Source organism: Indicator indicator, chromosome 1 (assembly GCF_027791375.1).
Source record: "Indicator indicator isolate 239-I01 chromosome 1, UM_Iind_1.1, whole genome shotgun sequence".
Taxonomy (NCBI): Eukaryota; Metazoa; Chordata; class Aves; order Piciformes; family Indicatoridae; genus Indicator; species Indicator indicator.
The window spans coordinates 59,475,784-59,495,570 of NC_072010.1; the positions used below are offsets into that span (position 1 = coordinate 59,475,784).

General features: G+C 37.1%; 1 protein-coding gene across 2 annotated transcripts in view; it reads right to left on the reverse strand.

Annotated features, from left to right (window-relative positions):
- The window catches only part of FGF14 (fibroblast growth factor 14), a 398,429-nt gene that overhangs the window by 132,814 nt on the left and 245,828 nt on the right, over positions 1-19,787 (reverse strand). The gene's annotated exons all lie outside the window — the stretch shown is intronic.

A 19,787-nucleotide genomic window follows, 5' to 3' on the forward strand; every position in this document is an offset into this window, starting at 1 on the left:
ATTTTATTTCTGATTAACTCAACTCTGAATATGAAAACAAACGATTAAAAGCAAAAGAGGGAATTTTCAATACTTTCTGTTTTCCCATCTGTTAATTTCTAATTGCTAATTTATCATGGATTTCAGGAGTTTTCTTGAAACATTTTTCTCTAAAGATCTTTCTCTAAATGTTTGAAAACAGTTTCAAATCTTTAGAGAAAATGTATTTTAGGGAAAAATGCATTCAACAAACTATGCATAAAATACATGCCTTACTTTATATGAGAGTATGAAAGGTTATTATTTCTTACATTTATTTTTTCACAGTATTACTTGGGACAAACCATATTCTGGAGTTAGTTATTTAGTTATATATTTACTTATTTTATCACTTCTTGTATGGTTTGCATTAGGTGAGATAGAGTTACAAGCTACAGAGTCATATTTCATCAACACAGAATGAAAACTCTACAGAGTTTTTTTTTCATAAACTATTTCAATATAAACAAAAATGTTTTTCTACAAGTGTGTTGCCGCACACTGACTCCACCCATGTTTTCTCCTCCCAGATATCCTGCAACCATTCTTCATATCAAAATCAAAACAAATCAAACCATGACAAAAACACCCCAAAATCTTTAAAACTGTATATTCTCTAGAAGTGTAAAATGCCAGATTATTACATTGCCACTAAACATGTTTTAGTTACATGAGCTCTAGTAAAGATTTTGATACAGTTGCTTGCCAACAGTAGGCTCACACAGCACACATTCTAGAACACACATGCTAGAAAACAATGCCATAAAGTTAGAGAATCCCAGAAACACAGAATTGTAGGCATTGGAAGGGACCTCTGAAGATCATGTAGTCCAACCTCAACACCTTCTTCCTTTTGCAACAAATCTGATAGGGCAGGTCCAGCTTGATTCACTGAATCTCTACTATTCACCAACCAGGTTGCTTGTGCTAAATGCCTCTCTATATTCTAGAATTCATTGGTAAAGTATTGTGAATCTAGAAGTTCTTCCAGACTTTAGAGATTTTAAGGTAATTTCATGTCCCTGAAAAAGTGTGCGGATTTGGGGGATTTTTGGTTTGTTGGTTTGTTTGTGGGGTTTTTTTTTGGAGGGGGGTGCATATTTTTGTGTTGTGTGTGGGATTTTGTTTGGTTGGTTGGTTTTTCTTGGGGTTTTTTTTGTTTGTTTTGGTGGGGTTTTGATTGGGTTTTGCTTTGTGGTTTTGATGTTTTCTTTTGAAGATGGTGTGTGTTATAGTTGCAAACCTTACTCCTTAAACTTATATTGAAACTGGAAAGCCTACTTTAGGGGTAAAAATACCAGTTTAGGCAAATGATTGCAAGATATGCATAAGAGTACATCTGGGCCATTGGAAAAATTTCATGTAATTCCAGAAGACATGTCTCAGCAGGAAAAAAAAAAGCTTATTTATAAAATCTGATGGATTAATTTAATCAACATCCCAGTGTTTTTAATAAGACAACAGACTGATTACCAGAATGTTGTATCCAGCTAAGGTTGTGATTCTGAATATTTGTTGGTATTGATATTTATATTTGCTGAAATATAAATAATGGAATATACTGAAATAATTACTGAAGGTTGGTGATAGTTTGTGTGGACTGTAATTCAAGTGTCTCAATTAAATTTGCATATTAGGATCCAAAACATAAGAGGAAGCATTAAATATGATTCATGTATATGCAAGAATAAGTTAATCTGTATTAGTCATCTATATTAAATAATTAGTTATACAGATAACTATCAAAATGTAACCATTACTGTATGCAGCAGCTAAGGAAATACGAATGCCTATACTGGCTGAGAGACAATGATTTAGCTAGTGCAACATTTGCTCTGAATTGACTGATGACATTTCTTTCATACTCTACCTAGGATATGTCTGCAACTCAAAGGACTGAGTACCTCTATGCCAGTGAATATTCAAGTTCATTTAGGGAATTGAATAAAATTGTCTTGTAGATGACCAATAGGAAAGCACTGAATAGATATTGGCTTATTCTTTAGGAATAACATAATTCTGCAATTGCTTGATTTTGCTTTTGCTTTCATTCTTCCCTGTAGTCATGAGTTTCCTGTATAGTGTTGTGTTAAGAGAAATACCTGCTGTAGTGACTTATTCATTTTCAGTTCCATTGGCTAATTCTTTATTCTTCAACAGGGAAAAGAAAAGTGAATGGAAAATCTCACCATTAATTTAATAATTAATCTCTTGGCAAGATAAGGCACATGATTGCAGCTCCTGACTTTTAGCACATCTCTTGTGACAACTTTTATGATTCTTCCTAGTTTTAACTCTAGATGTCCTCTACTTCTGATACCACTTCTTTTGAGATGAAGTGGGAAAAAAAAAAAAAAAAAGAGTTGGATTTACTGGAGAATCTGAACATCACACAGATCATATGAGGCTCTCCAGGATAGCTCACCTGAGTCCAAAACTTAACTCCAACAAGTCTCTTCTATTCAACAGTTAGCAAAAACAATGAAAAAAAAATGAAAATCAAGATTAATTCCAGGGAAAGATTCATAAAAGTAATTGGAAATTAAATACATTGTGTTTTCGGTAGCAACACACATATATGATTTTAACTTTAAAAATTAAGTAGTCCCCTTAAAGAAATATTCTTAATATATACGTGATTTATTTTGTTTCCACTGAATCTGATAGCAGAACAGCTGCCACCAGAGTGCTTTGGACAAGGCTCTAGTGACACAAGCCAGAACAACAACTTTCATTAAAGGAAAACAACTCCACAACACACATCTGTAGTCCGCACAGATGCACAGACCAGTTTAGGATTTAGAGACCTAAATATCTTTTCTTCCTATGCACAGCTTAAAACAACATCTGTTGCATTTGCTTATCCAGCCACAGCAGGACTTCTCTGACTTCTGAAACATGCAACAGACTTTGCTGTTATTCTTCCAAGTAACTGGAAGTCCCTGTAATATGAGTCTCCTTAATTTTGTTCTACAGAAACAAAAGAAATGTCATTCCTGAGAAATTTAGTCTCTACAGTGAATTTCCTCTGGAGTCAGTACAGCTGGCAAAGCATGACAATATGTAAGCTGTTATACCTGCCTGAAAATGCTCTCCTGTGAGAGTTTTCTACTCCTAAAACAGATAAAAATTTAAGGTGATTGCAATGAACTTATGCTGCAGTCTCTTGATTGAAATAATCACAAATACTATCCTAAAAACATGCTGAATTTTTTTTGCTGCACAAGTTCTAGAAAAAAATTCAAACCTATAGGAAAGTAACCATCAATAGGAAAATTTCTAACTGAAAGGAAAAAACCTTATCAGTTCCATGGGTAACAGTGGTCGGGGCACTCTTTACCAGCATACACATATGGGTTGGTTCTTTTCATAGACTTTGACATTACATCCCAACATTTATTAGTTCATTAGATGCTCACTTTCCAACTGATTTCTTTATAGAGTCATGAAATCCTTTAGTCTTACTGTTAATGAAATAAGTAATATTGGTGCATACACACAATACACAACATGTAAAGCACAAAATGTATGAATATGTAAAATGTATCAAAAAAATTTCATATATGTACATGGGAGCAGTTTCGTATTGATAAGAATTTGAGGTAATCGGTGAGTAGTTTTATTCACATGCCTATTACTTAAAAGTATTTAAAACATGTCTGCAAGAGAAGTGACATGTAAATCCCAATTTAGACACAGATCTTAATGTCTTCTGTCTTAAATTGTTAGGAAACTCAAAATGCCATCCAAGCAATAAATATATATGTGTATAAAAGCTATATATCCCAAGCTTACTGACAATGTTTTCCTAAAGTCCTCCAACATACTGATTTAAAATTTTTACATAACATGTTCTTGCTTTCCTCAGAACAGATATGAAAACATATGGCAATGTGAGAAAAAATGTGTTATTTTTCTGGACTTTAAGAACAAAGGAGGTGTTGGGGTTTGGTCATCTCACAGAGAATCAGGAGAAAAAGCACATTATATCAATTACAATAAAATGCTGAAGAGAAAGGACAGGATGAGCAGAAACATAGAAAAATTACTAGCTTGAAAAGCAGAAGGACGATCTCACTTAAAATACACTCTATAATCCTGTGGGTATAGAAAATTATTTTCACAAGTGACAGGAAGGACTGGAACATGGCTGCTTGCACGCTTGCATGTATACAGGGCTCTAAGAAGAAGGGGTGTCCAAGAGATGTGTTTAATATTCAAACATTACCTCCTCCAAGCTCAAGAAAAATATATTCCCTTGGAAAAAAAAAATCAAGTAAGAGAGGCAGAAGCTCTGCATGGATAAGCAAGGAGCTCTTAGAAAAACTCAAAAAGAAAACAGAGGTTTACAATATGTAGAAAAAAGGTCTGGTCAGTTGGGAGGATGTGATGATTTTAAGACTGTCTTTAATTTTTCTTCTCACAAAGTTCAAGCAGAAAAGTGAAAGAATGCAAATAAATCACTATTAGGTGTAAAAAAGCAAAATAATTATTATTTTAAACACTTCCATTGGAGAGAGAAATGTTTAAACCACTACTCAAAACAAGGTTGGGCAGTCAGGCAGTCTCACAGTCCATCTTCTCTCAGTCTGCCTGCTTCTTTTCTTGCTGAAGATAACACACATGCTGACCTTAACAAGCTAAGTCTAATGAACCTCTTTCTGCTTCTTGGCTTTCTTCCCTTTTGCCTGCTCTGGGGGGAGGGTGGGGTGAGGAAAAAGAAGCACAGCCCCCTCTCCTTTGGGGGGCTCAAGGGGCTTTGCTGTGTTTTTCTGTTGATTGTACATATTTGTAAATGTTGTGAATAGTGTAAATTTGTATATATTCATTGCATTTCATCATAGATTGTAGTTTTGCCTGTAAATACAGCTTCATTTTCTTCCAGATTGAGCTAGCCTGGTTATTGTTGGTGTGGGAGGGGGATTTCAGCCCTCACACTGTAACAGAGGATTATAGAAATATAGCCAGAGAATGTAGAGATGCAACAAGGAAGGCCAAGGCCCTTTTGGAATTGAGTCTTGATAGGAGGCTGAAAGAGAACAAGAAGAGCTTTTTCAAATACATCAATGATAAAAGGAAGAGCAGGGCAAAGGTGGGTCCACTATGGGAGATGTTGCAGAGATGGCAGAGTTGCTGAATGCCTTCTTTGCCTCCGTCTTTGCTCCTAAGACCATCCCTCAGGAACCTCAGTCTCTAGAAGCAAGGGAGCAGAACTGGAAGAAGAGGACCCTCCACTGGTCAGTCAGGACTGCATTAGAGATCTCTTATACCAACTGAAGACACAGAAATCTGTGGGCCCCAACAGGGTGCATCTATGAGTGCTGAGAGAGCTGGCTGATACTGTTGCTGAACCTCTCTCCATCATCTTTGAAAAGTCATGGAGAGCAAGAGAGGTGCCTGCTGACTGGAAGAAAGCAAATATCACTCCAATCTTCAAAAAAAGCAAGAAGGAGGACCCAGACAACTACAGACCATTGAGCCTCACCTCCATCCCTGGAAAGCCAATGGAGCAGCTCATCCTGGAGGTCATCTTTAACCACGTGGAAGGTTATCAGGAGTAGCCAACATGAATTTACCAAGGGGAGATCCTGCCTGACTAAGCTGGTAGCCTTCTATGAAACCAGGACCAAATGGGTAGAAAAGGGAAGAGCAGTGGATGTCGTATACCTTGACTTCAGTAAGGCTTTTGATACTGTCTCCCATAACATCCTCGTAGAAAAGCTCAGGAGATGTGGCATAGATTGTTGGTCAGTGAGGTGGATTGAAAACTGGCTCCACAACAGAGTTCAGAGGGTCATCATCAGTAGCACAGAGTCAACTTGGAGGCCTGTGGCAAGTAGTGTCCCCCAGGGATCAATACTGGGTCCAGTTTTATTTAATATCTTTATCAATGACCTGGATGAGGGCATTGAGAGTACCCTCAGCAAGTTCGCTGATGATACAAAACTGGGGGGGTTGGCTGACACCCCCTCAGGCTGTGCAGCCATCCTGTGAGATCTGGACAGGCTGGAGAGCTGGGTGCAGGCAAACCTCATGAAGTTCAATAAGTACAAGTGCAGGGTCCTGCACCTGTGAAGGAATAACAACAGGCACCAGTACAGGTTAGGGACTGCCCTGCTGGAAAGCAGCTCTATGGAGAAAGACCTTGGAGTCCTAGCGGACTGCAAGTTCTCCATGGGACAACAATGTGCCCTGGTGGCCAAGAGGGCCAATGGTATCCTGGGGTGTATCAAGAGAATTGTGTCCAGCAGGTTTAGAGAGGTTCTTCCCCTCTACTCTGCCCTAGTGAGACCATGCCTGGAACACTGTGTCCAGGAGGAGAAACTTCTTTACAGTGAGAGTGACAGAGCACTGGAACAGGCTGCCCAGAGAGGTTGTGCAGTCTTTCTCTGGACACATTCAAAATCCATCTGGATGTATTCCTGTGTGGACTACCCTAGGTGATCCTGCTTTTGGCATCAGGGTTGGGCCTGATGATCTCTGGAAGTCCCTTCCAACCTCTAATGTTCTGAGATACAGAGATACATATATATACGGACACATCCACATTACCACTTTGTGATGGAAGAAGGGATGAAGAACACTCCCAGGCAATTTAGAAAATAGTCTTATTTTCTGAAATCTAACCTAAAGTTGACAGTGTAATTAATTTGGCAGAACTTCTTGATAGTCATCTGCCTTTGTTTACAATTCTTCTACCATTTATTTTCAAATAACTTTATTTTGCAACCAATTTGATACCATTTTGAAGACATTTGCAAGGGGGAAAAAAAAGGCAAAAATCCCCAACTCCAGAATCCAAAAATTGTTCCAGAGACCAAGTAATAAAGTATTTCTCTGTATAATAATCAAGACAATGTAGGTGTCTGAGGGGAGAAAAAGTAGCTATAGAACAATGCTGGCTAAGGTTTCATTGGTCCATAAGGTAGGATTTGATCTCCCCTGAAGCTTTTCATAAAGGAATGTTCCTTTCTAAAGGAAGCAGCGTGATGTGTTTCCCTCTTTCCTATCTACACCAAACAAACAGAATATCCAGTGCATTGTATACTATTTCTATTGAATTAAATAAATTAATGATATAAGTCTATGCCTTAGTTTCTTTTTAGTTAATCTAGATATTCAGGAGTATCTAATAGGACAAGGCAGTTTGTATTAGCATAGGAAGGAACTTTTGGCTTTTTTTTCCCTTTTTCCTTATTGTTTCTTTCACTTTGTGTTACTGGCTTTGACGTAAAGATTCTGTTTGTACTGACATGCTATTGTTAATCAACAGATGAAAATGAGTATCATCTACTACTCCTACTATGAAAACAACAACAAAAAACACAACAACCCCCCCAGAAGAATATTAATTGAAATAATTTTTTAGATACCATCTTATTCTCCTCCTCTCTATGATAATCAGTCTAGCTTCACCATTATCAGTGATAACTGCTGTAACAGACAGCTTGTTTCTATTTTACTTCTTTCCAAAGAGAAACATTTATTTCTTTTGTACTTGGAGTTTAAGAAGAATCTAGTAAAACCAGCAATGAATGTTTTGACTTAAAAAACCCGTGCATTTAAGAACTTCTTCTTGCCTGTTTTGCTGCTTACATAAATTAGAACATCAAGCCAAAGTTCATAGTCATTTACTATTTCTTTATTTTGAAGATGTGTGAGCTGGAATATAATGAATGCTATAGCTACTTTACTGTCCTGAAGAAAATATTGCAATACTTGCTCATGTTACCAGGCTGATATTCCTGGCTGTTACTTCAAATACCATAGTGTTGATTATCAGCAGTACCAGCATGAGTACTCCTAACATAGTGACCTGATTTTGCAACACAAAAGGTCCTACAACCCTAAATTGCAAAATACCTCACTGTCAAAACTTACGAAACCTTTCAACAGCATATTGCTCTAATGTGTAGTGCAATTATCTGATTTGCCAGCAGTGGACACTGTTACTCTAGTTATCCACAAATATATTGACTGGGGAATAACTTGCAACACATATTGGTAAATGTTTCTTTTATTACTTGCACTGCTGTAAGAACTTGGAAAACTTCCTGTCAGAGAAAATCTGAGTAGAACTTCTAGGATAGGAATATTTTTCAGCATTTGTGTTATCGTAGTTCGACTGTCCTTTTCTTTAAAACCCTGATACTTTGAAGCAAGTTTAAGATAAATAAACACATGTTTATTCACCTGAGATTGTTTGAGGTTTTTTAATCATAGCCATTTCAAGTCATAGAAGGTGTTCTGGTGCAAAAAAAAAAAAACAGAAAATGTCTTTGTTCCTTTCTCATAGAATGATAGTTATCACAACAGAACTGCACATCTTTTGGACTGGTTCTATAAAATTGTTACAAGTAATGAAATCAGCAAGCTAAAAAATTCTAAAAAGGGTATTTCCTTCAGCAGCCTGAATCATTTGCTGATTAATATAATTGTTTAAAATCTGCAAATGACGTGTCTTTTACTCACTGACACACTTACAAGCACTTTGAAGTTAAGCTGAAGTACAGATTTTTAGTTGGGAATGAAAATTGATAGCTACAAGAACAACAGAGTGAGTTGCAGAAGGATTAGGTAGGAATCAGCCTAGCTCATTGGAAGAGAGTTTCTGTTAATCTTAGAAATAGGAGAATCTAAGTGTTTAAGGAAAGCAATGCACAGATTTAATCACAGATAATAAACACTGTCTTCTTTGACACAGTTACAAGAGTTATGGCAATCACCTCCTAATCTCAATGTTCAAATGATTCATTAAGGTCCTCCTAAAAGTCCCATCAGTCTAACACTAATATACCGCCTAAAACCAAAGAGGGACTTAGTCCCTGTGTCCCAAACAACTTGAGCTGGAACCATTGTAAGAGGGGAATTAGGAGAGAGACAGATCAAGCAGAGACAGAGTGACAAGCTGCTTTTCTGTACCCTCAATATGGCTGGAAAACATCATTTTGAACATATGCTGGCTGACAGGTCAAACTTTGGCCTACTGTTGCCCCTCCAAACTTTCTCACTCAATTCCAATTCACACAGGGCCCAGTTTTGATTCCCATCACCGTTGTCCCCCCAAACTCTGTAGAACACTCAAACACACAGATGTGAGACAGTTGCCACCTCAGAGGTTGTCCTAAACCAACTAAGATTTATAAGGGTGAATCCAGGCACATACTTTTGTTGACCCACCACCTACGGACAAGACTCCAACTCAAGACAACAATGCTGGGTCCAAGGGTGGTAAAATCACAATCTTGAGCTCAGTCTCTGCTTCTCCCTCTGTTCCCCTACCCTTTTTCCTCTCTTTTTTTTTTTCTATTTGTTTTTCTTTTTTGATAGACGTCACCTGTTTTTTTCTGAACTAGTTGATAAGGAAATAACTCTTCTGCCAAAGTGCCTTCATCTGCAACACTTGTCGATACATTGTTTTGCATTTTTCCTCAGGATCACTGTTGTGACCACCAGTGTTTTGGTCCTTGCCAAGCAGGGATAGTCCTTGTTATCCACTGAGTGGGACAAGGCATTTGACTTTTGTATTGTTCCTCAGAGTCATTGTTGTGATGCTTACTGCTGTTGTGGCCCTGCTGAGCAGGATTAGGCCATTCAGGGAATTACAAAGATTCACATCTCTTGTTGTCCACGAAGTGGGACAAGACTTATACCAAAGCAGTTTCCATGTAAGTATATATAGTATCTCGATAGCATAATGCCTACTGTCTGGCTGATGCAGCCAGAGGGCTAGCTTCTATTTCAATATTTGAGAACCTTGGGCATACATTGGGTCAGTAACTCTCCTCTCACAACCTCTTATTGTCTAGATAAAGTGACTTAGAAGACATCAGTCAGAGATTGAATTCAGTCAAAACAGTTGGACTAGAGTGAATGACTTCTGAAAGTGTCCTTCAGTCATGTCAGCTTTTAAACCTGCTCAGCGTTAAACACAGGTAGGCAGAATACTGTTCCTTCCCAAATCTCACTTTTCCCAACATTCCACTTTGAACTTGCTACTGATGTACAAGGTCATTTTTCAAACTTTAGCCTTTGGAACTCATTTGTTATCAGAAGTCTCCAAATATCTCTTCATCAGTGTTCAAATAAGCCTTAGGATTGACAAAAAAAAAAAAAAAATTGTCACCAAGTCTCAAAGCTTTTTGACTTATTTCCAGCCTTAGTTTAAACACTGCAGAAACTTGCTTAAGCTACAGATGTAGGGTGGAAGAACTAAATTAATACCAGGAAACAGCTTGATGAGTGGAAGCTCTCTTTCATACAATCCAAACTGTGCTCTGTAAATTATAAGTGAGTGGTTCTGGCTATGATGGACTGATAAGGAAGAACAGAAGTCATTAGAAATGGAACACACTGGCAGCCAAATTGCTGTGAATCATAGCTCCTTGACTGATATTCTCTCTCTGGAGACAAAGCAATTTTTTCTGGGCCTTAAAAACTCAAATAGAAGCAATCTACGTATCATCTTTTAGTATGAAAAAAAACCCAAAACAACCCTAAACCAGACTTGCTTACCACTGCAGTTTTATATATGTGGAATAGAGTACTATACCATGCTGTAAATATCACTCACATATGTTTTTAATGATTCTGTTTGCAACTGTGTTATCCAAAATAATAGTGCTCTGATAACAGTCACCTTTTCAAAATTAACTGCTAAAACCTTGGGTACAGGCAGGTCAACCTCCCACAGAAATCAGGTTTTATGATTTTAATCTCATAATTTAAAAAACAACCATCCAAACTACTGTCTCTCAGTATGCTGTACAAGTATGATCAACCTTGTGTATAATTTCCTCTGAAAAATATCAAGACCTTGCAGACTAGCTTCCTTATTATTTCAAGATATTGGCCCACACCTAAAGAAATTTGACTGCTTAACGTTGCCAAAGGCTTAGAGGAAAACAAAGAAAGAGCAGAATGATCTGAAATAATTATGTTTTGTGATATCCATTATCTGTTATCATCATCTGCAAATGACTATGGTTTTACACAAGGTTTGGCAAACATATATGGAATATGAGCTTAGAAGTGTCTAGTGACAAACTTCTATTTATTAAAAACATTATTTTCCTTAAATAAAAGCATACCTTGTTTACTGTAGAATAGTTTAGATTTGTAGAATAGTCAAAGGTTTTTTAAAAGGAAATTTTCAAATGTACTTTAAAAAGTTATTAATTTTCAGTAGTTAACAAATAATTTTTGAACTTTCTGTACTGCGGCATCAACTGAAATACCTTGGATTTTCTCTTTTTCGTGCTTATAATGCTCATGCTCATTTGAATCTTCAACTCATTTCTATTTTTTATCAAAAGCCAATAAGGGTGCTAATTAAAAGATTATGTAAAACAGTTTCAGTGTGAGGCATTGAAACCATAAATTATCAAGGATTAGTGACTGTTTCACATTCGGTTATTTCAGCTGAAACTTCCATAATTTTCCATTGTAGCCCTGATCATTTTTCTTGTTTATTCAGTGATGCTTGAACACATCCCAGGACAGGTTTCCTCTTCTCATTACAATCTAATATATCACCAAAACCTAGTCTGCATGTATTTTGTAACATACAAAGGCTCCCATTGTGATCTCATCCTTGAAATAAAAAAGGAAAAAAAAATAAGAGCTTTCTTATCTGGCTAACATAAAGTAATATTAGTGTTGGCATCAATTCTCTTCCACTAGTGTTGGCTATCTCTTCCACTATTTCTCTGCAGCTGAGTGGCAAGATACTGTATTAATGGTGGAAAGGATAAGGAGAGTAAGACCATTAGATGAAAATCTGAGATGCTCTTTAATGTGAAGCACTTCTAGATTCCAAGACATTTTCTGAGAAAGAAGAAAAACATCATTACCCTTCACATTCTCTGAATCCAAAAAGAACACTTCCATTTTAAAACCTCTTTCCTAGTTCAGAGAAATATTTCTATTATAACACTATGTGCTTCACTGGCCTCTTATATCATATGTGCTCAATACTTATTTTGTTTGTTGAACAAAGTCAACTAATAGTTAAAAAAATCTGCCTCTGTTGTAAAATTAAACATTATACCTTATTTTGTTGAGCCAGAACACACAAGGTGTGCTAAAAATCAACACATTTTAATGTTTCCTTGGGATACTGAATTTTAATTTCATTTGTATTTAAACGCAATCTAAAGCTGCTTCCTTTTTGGGTTTGCTCTACTCCAGATGAATACAAGTTCAAGCGAAATATCCCTGTATTTTTCCAAGATCTCCTTGTGAATATTTGGCTTTCAAATGGCCATTAAATGACAACAAATTGGCTTTTTCTAAAATATATTTTCTCTATTTGATGGACAGCACCATTAACTCCTCTGCTTCTCTGCCCCATCCCTTTGACCTAGTTAACTTTGTGATGCTACCAAAAAACTATCCTTGCACATCATCAAAATCCAGTCTATGTTATTTTTTAAGTATTAATCAATTTGGTTTGGATCAATTTTAATCATATCCTATGTTCTGTTTTGCAGCAGGGCTTTCCCTTCTATACCGCTGATGTCCCACCCCAGTGTTATAACCTGATACCTGTCAACTCTCACACTTCTCTGTATGCCTGGTATCTAGTACAAGGTCTGAAACTATGTGACAGCTGTGCCAAGACAAAGCCTCCAGCCCATTGGTGATATTCACATTTCATAAAATCGCTTCTGATTTTGTCACTGATCCATCTCAGTGATGTTTTTTTTCCAATATACAAAACAGCAGGAGGAAATCAGTGCTGCTGCTAGCATCAGAGCATTTGAAGAGTTCTGGTGTACAGCAAGATGCTGTAATTCCTTTAAATGAGACCGTATAGACTTTAGCATAAATGGGACTATATTCTCACTGGTGTCTAAGTGCTCTTTTAGCACTTAGGTAATTGCAGTTTCTCATATGAGAAAGTAAGAGAAATCTGAAGAATAGTGGGTAGATTTTAAGAGACAAAGTACAGTTTTCTCTCTGACATGTTCATTATTACTGTCAATTATAGGTAATTTCCTTGCTTACCCTTTTTCCCCACCACATGCCAAATAAAACAAAACCCCCAAAAACCTAAAAGAAACATTAAAAAATTTAAGATTTTTATGAGTATAAAAAAGAAGCCAGGGTGTATTTTTTAAAAGTCAAGATTGCAGAGACTCAGAACAGCCCAATGCACTTGTAATTCTGCCTTAACTGATTACTTTCCAAATGAAACAAGTTGCTATTTTATAGGAAACATTAAAAAAAAAAAAGGCAAGGTAACACCATCTCATTCAGAAGGTGAATATTAGAACATGGGAAATGTTACCCTATTTCTTTCCGTACACTAACCAGCTGGTGGAACAAAAAGCAACAGTAGTGCTTAAGCTCACACAAAACATTAATATTATATACTACAGTTTTCTCACAAAAAAATTAGAGACAATTCCTTTATGCTCTGTGTCTCGCTGATTCAATTCAAGGTCTAAACAATGTTGATATTACTCAAGTTTTGGAAAAAAACCTGCAATGTTTATTATAGCTGCTTAAGGAATCTTCAGCTAATCAAAAACACTAACAAAACACTGTGTGAATCTGGGGTGGGAGGTTGTACAGGAATGTGTATATAATACATGCAAGCAATAAAAGCTCTTTAAAGACTCAGATTTGCTGTTGATAAAGATTTATAAAGACAAAGGCACAGAGAACTAGGTTAAACTCACCTAATTTCATCACTATGAATTTGGAATTTAGACTCCCTCTGTCATGGACCAACCTGTCCAAAGAAGATGAATACCCACCCAATCTTTGGGAAATGCTCACCAGCCACTACAGATTATAAAAAAATGCAGGCTCTTAGGAATTGCGTGAAACATGAGGAAAGCATTCAACAGTTCTGGTACAACAGAAACTTCTTTGCAGCCAGCTACATAAATGGAGTTCTCCCCTGGCTGCCCAGTTTAGGTTCAATAGCAGTATGTTCATAACATAGGTTAAGATTTCACAGGCTTATTTTGTACAACCTGTGGATAGATTACTTTTGTTTTTTCTATTCCACATTTTGCTAACTCTTCCTACTCCTCTTTTCTGGATTACTGTCTCTCCATCCGGTTGCAATAGACATACCACAAAAGCTGTTATTGCTCTGCTGAAGGGCAAGTTCAGATCAGAACCAGAGAAATCACAAGGCAGAGTGAAGCTGCTCTGCCTCTTGTCATGGTAGGTCCACGACATGGCCCAGTACAAACCCAGACAGGCCTTAAGATGTCTAGACAAGGTCCCTTTCTCTCCCTTCCCTCCTGCAGAAAACAGGGCAACGTGGGAAAAAGAACAAAGGGGACAGGACTCCTGCCTGTCTGGTAAACAAGCTGTTTATCTGTGGAGAGAGCACGTACACTGACCACTGCTCCCCCAGATACAAGGTCTTTGCTTCTGCCTTTTATGGCTATGGCCTGGCAGAACACTTTCCATTGGGCAGCTACACGTTAGCTTCAGTGCAATCGATCTCTGGCAATTTGTATATATACAAGTGACTTGGTAGTCACTCTTGCCTTGCTCTAAGCCTTGCTCAAGCCTGCTGAAGCCTTGCTTCAAACCTTGCTTCAAGCCTACTTGGACCCGCTTTGTAGAAGCTACCTCGAGTTGCCCTGTCCTGCCTCGAGTGTCTGGTCCAGAGCCTGGGATATAACCACAAGCCATACACAGCAAGCTGGAGAAGCCACAAGCCTAGAAGTTGGATCCGCCTAGCCTGCTTCCCCTTGCTACTAGAATTGTGCTGTGCCTCAGTTTACCCAGGAACCAAGCAAGCATCCGTCGCAAAGAGTGTCGTTAACTGCCCACTGTCCACTGAAGCCAGATCAGCCTGGGACCATGCAGTAAACTCTCACACAGCAGCAGCATCCCCGTGTGGGTAAAACTAGCTGTAAGTAATTAATTCATTGCCTTTTGAGTTCAGAGGTTCTTATCGAGCCTCCCCCCACTGTAATCGAGTGCTATCTGCTCTCAGGGACTTTCTCTTTCCAAGTTACTGCCTCCTAGTTTGCATAACTGTTTATATTTGCCCCTAAGACTGTATATTCCCATTGTAAATACATATTCCAACTGTAAAATGATCCTATTTAATGAGTTTTGGCAATTTTCAATAATAAAGGGTTACTATTTTTATTAATACCTGTTTGCCATATTATTTATTATTATTGTGAAGGTAATTAATTAATAATATTCCTCCCTTGACCACAACACCTCTGAGCAACCACATTGTGCCAAACTGCAGTCTGCATGGTGCCATTTTTATGCTGAATCATAGAAACTTTTATGTTGGAAAAGATCTTTATGATCATTGAGCTGGGATGAAACAGGAAAGAGAACATTGCTTTGCTTAGCACCATTTGTCTTTGTGCCTAAATGGTAATAAATGTCATAACTTTCTGTAGATACATTAGAAAGTTATTCAAGTGAAAACTTATGAAAGCAACTTAAATTCATCCATTTTAGCTAAATAATTCCTTATGGAAATAATTACATTTGAATCCTGCAAGAATCATGGTCAGTAATGCATTCCGAAATGCTAGAGTCATTATAAGAAGATCTTGGGGATTAAGGAACAATACTAATTTTTTTTTTTAATTTATTTTTTACTTTTTACTATCCTGAGCAGTAAGAATGACATATGACCTTTAGGGATTATTATGTACTTGTTTGATTAGATATCACCTGAGATATAAATCTTTGTGAATCACATGCCATCAAACACACTTCCAGTAATTAACACTGGCAGAAATTATCTAATATACTTTCTGTGTCACTACCAACTTTTTGTTCTCTGTTACTTTCACGTTACCCACAATCCCTGCTTTTCCCTTCAGCATTCTAAATCCCATAAATTATTCACCTGTCCTCTAAGGGATTTTACACAAAATAGTCTCTGTGCAGAGTAAAGAGCTGCCCTAGCAATAGAAACTGAAATCCAGGAAGCCTCTCTTTCCTAGGAAAATGTTTGCAATGAGGCTACTGACATGCTTGCTGCTTCTCTCAGTACTCGCTGCACGGGACTACAGGCTGAACAGAAGGAACACTGTCCCACCTCATTGCTTGGTCTGTAAGCTGCAACTCCCAAACCTCTCCTGTCTGCAAAAAATGTGTAGGTAAGATCTCTCATTACGTCCATAGTCCCAAGTAAGTCAGGGTATAACTGCAGAGAGTATATGTGAAAAATAGCATAATTTTCTGCTGTGCCAGTTATGCATTATGACAGGAGAAATTAACTAAGCTCAAATATTTGAAGTAAAACAGAGGGTTCTGGACTTAAACTCAGAAGAGGACTTTGGCTGTACATATAAGTCAGATAAATGCAAACAATTCTAGACTACATTATAGCACAATTGCTGAAAAGAAACAAAAATCCATTTTGTTAGTAAGGACAAAGAACTGCCAATGAAGCAAATTTCATTCACAAAATAAAGGATTCTGCTTGACAAGAAAACTTCCTTTGCAGTCATGAAATACCAAAATGGTCACATTTTTTAGAAGTCATGTGAAAAAAAAAAAAAAGAAGTAATTTGATTCTAGTGAAGAAACAAACAGAATCTTTAAGGAGAAAAAAAAAAGAAGGAACTAATGATCATAAGAAGCAACATTGGAACATTTAGGAAGTGTATTCAACACTGCTTGAGAAATTATTTTAAAGCAGATATACAAAAATCAAGTCATCACATTTGCTGGTCATTTCTGAAATACCATCTCTTCATCGCTGTCTATAAAAAGTTATCAACACCAGACACTGTTCTGCATATCATGAAATAACTATCAACAAGTCTTTGGGCCAGAGAAGAAACTGGGTTTCAGCATTACCACATATTGAGGCTGGAATAGACCTCTGAGGTCATCAAGTCCAGCCCATGACCTAACACCACCACATTGACCAGACCATGTCACAAAGTGCCACATCCAATCTTAAACACCTCCAGGGACAGCGACTCCACCACCTCCCTGGGCAGTCCATTGCAGTGTCTGATTACCCTTTCCATAAGAGAGTGCTTCCTAATATCCAACCTAAACCTCCCCTGGTGCAGCTTCAGGCCATACCCTCTCATCTTGTCACAAGTTGGCTGGGAGAAGAGCCTGATCCCCACGTTACTACAACTTCCCTTCATCTAGTTGTAAGGTGTGATAAGGTCCCCCCTGAGTCTCCTTCTCCAAGATAAACAACCCCAGCTCCTTCACCCTGTCGTTGCTGAAAGATGGTATTTCTTAGATTCAAGTAAAATTTTATCTGAATGCAGAGCTTAACATGTTAGCTTAGAAAAGACTGCTACTCCAGTTAGCAGAAAACAAGAGTCTTTTTTTTTTTTCCCTGACCCAGCCTTGAAATGAAAGGTGTAAATTCAAGTAATACTGTCAGGTGCCTGTGTTACAAGCCATTTTAATGAGAAAAGTTCACAGCAGGCTGGTTATCAATTAACAAACCCAATAGCTACAAATTAAAATGCTGACAAGCAATTTGGAAACGTCCAGTCATTCCCCACTTCTTTCATGCAATAGTGCAGCAGAAGCAAAATAAATTGTCATGTAGGTGTTAGCATGATGCATAAAAGAAAGTCAATGGTCAGTGCCTGCTCCCACTAAGATGTTCAACATGTGCAAACAGCTTCTTGCCTCTTGTGCATATTCTCCTCAAGTTCAAAAGACTGGAGAGAGCAAAAGGTACATCCCATTAATGGAAAACAGGAATTTCAAAGTCTTCAGATGCATACTAATGCAATTTACTGGTCATGATTTCACTTCCTGTGGAGAGGAATGGTCTTAACCAAGAGCACATTACTGTTTGCATTTGTTCTGTGTTTGTTCAGATATTCAGGTCCTGACCAAGATGCAGTTCCATTTAATGCTGATTTAATTGCTAGTTTCCAGTTCACTGAACAGAAGCTGAGCACTGCTTCTGTCTTCCAGTGATCAGCAGGTTTAAAGAGAGTCTGCCTAGAAAGCTTGTGGAGTCTCCTTCTCTGGAAACATTCAAAACCCACTTGGATGGGGTCATGTGCAATCTGCTCTAAGTGAACCTTATTTAGCAGGGAGGCTGGATTAGACAATCTCCAGAAGTCCTTTCCAACCCTTACCATACTGTGATTTTGTGGTTCTGTGAATGTCACAACCACTCACTGATACAATAGAAAAAAAAATGGATTTAGTTTTAGCAGATTAAGGAAGGAAGGAGACACAATGTACTCAAAAGCTAATTAGTCCCCAAAACAGATCAAATTATCTTTCCATCCTTTCTTCAGAGAAGATGTTACTGGACAAGTAAGAACAAATGACAGATTCAGTGAATCTATCTAAGCAACCTATGGAGGAAAACCTTGGTTATATACTAGAAAGAATGCTTGCACATGAACACTGTTTTGAGTTGTTCACTGTCCTCTTTTACAATTATTTCAAACAAATATATGCAATGATTAGGTTGTGTGAAACAACATAAAACCTGCATATTTATATTTGTTATGATGCTGAAAGCCTCTTTTTTTGCCAGCCCACTTCATAAAAAGTATTTATTTTTGATGCAATGATAGCGCTAATGAAGTGACTTCTCATGGAAGTCAATGGCAAAATGTCAATGGTTTTGATAGATCAGATGCAAAATAGCTGCCAATTACAGTACTCCAAATTTATTTCTAATTAATTTAAAAATGATTATCTCTGTTGGGGCAGTATAGGGAGCTGCTTGTTGTTTCAGCTGGCAAATTTATTTGTGCAACGTGAAATATGAGAAAAGTGTAACAAAATATTTCCTTGTACAGTTTCTGCTTTTCTGTTGTGATGGGTCAGGGCACATTATGTGGTAAATTTAATGAAAGGCATTAGATATTTATGTCTGAAAGCTAACTATGCTGAAATAACTGTCCTATATAAGAAGTGTTTTCAATGATGAGAAGATTTATGGCATCTTCCTCCAAAGAGTAGTGTGTGTTTTAAACCCCAATACTAGCCTGGTATGAAGAAATAATACTGAATTTGTCTCAAGTAGTATGATTAAAAGTAGGGGAAAAGGGGAAGGAAGTGGGATAAACCTAAGGAATAAAGAAGAGATAAGTAATAGCTACTCAGAAATAAGAAGAAAATAGTTTCCCAGTGATGGAAAAGAAGTATACAGAATAATTCAAACAGTCAGTTTGCAAATATAACTTAATACAATTAATTTTAAGGTTTCATCCTCAAGAAGGTTTTTATGTTACTCCTTTGAAATACTACCAAAGCTTCTTAATTTGTTACAGTCTTTATAAAGTTGTCTTTTTTTCCCCTTTTTTAAAAGATATTTGATAGATTTTAATAGTCTAGACAAATTATTCATTAAAGAAACTTCTACTCCATCTGAAGAACAGTTGAAAATGTTTGAGATTTCTAATGTCAGCTCAAGTTTGATTTACATAAAAATGAATTAGAAGAGGCAGGACAGTGTTAAAAAGAGTGTTTAAAAGACTGCTTACATTTAACAATCTGAAAACTAAACAATTTCCATTTGAGGGACATTTCCTCAAAATGTTAAGTATAACCTTAAAATAGCTTATACAAAAATTGTCTTATTCTAAAACAATGCTGAGCTATGCATTCTGATGAATTAATATAATTTGCACTTAATTGACAGATTCACTCACACTGCTGACAGTATGAGAACATCTTATCATTGAGCTCACTCTCAATATGTTATACTACGAACTGAAAGAAATGTCAGGGACTTTCATTAAGTAGTTACATCAAGACTAACATGTGATTTAGTACTTATTCTGTATAACTTATTGTGTATAACAAAATCA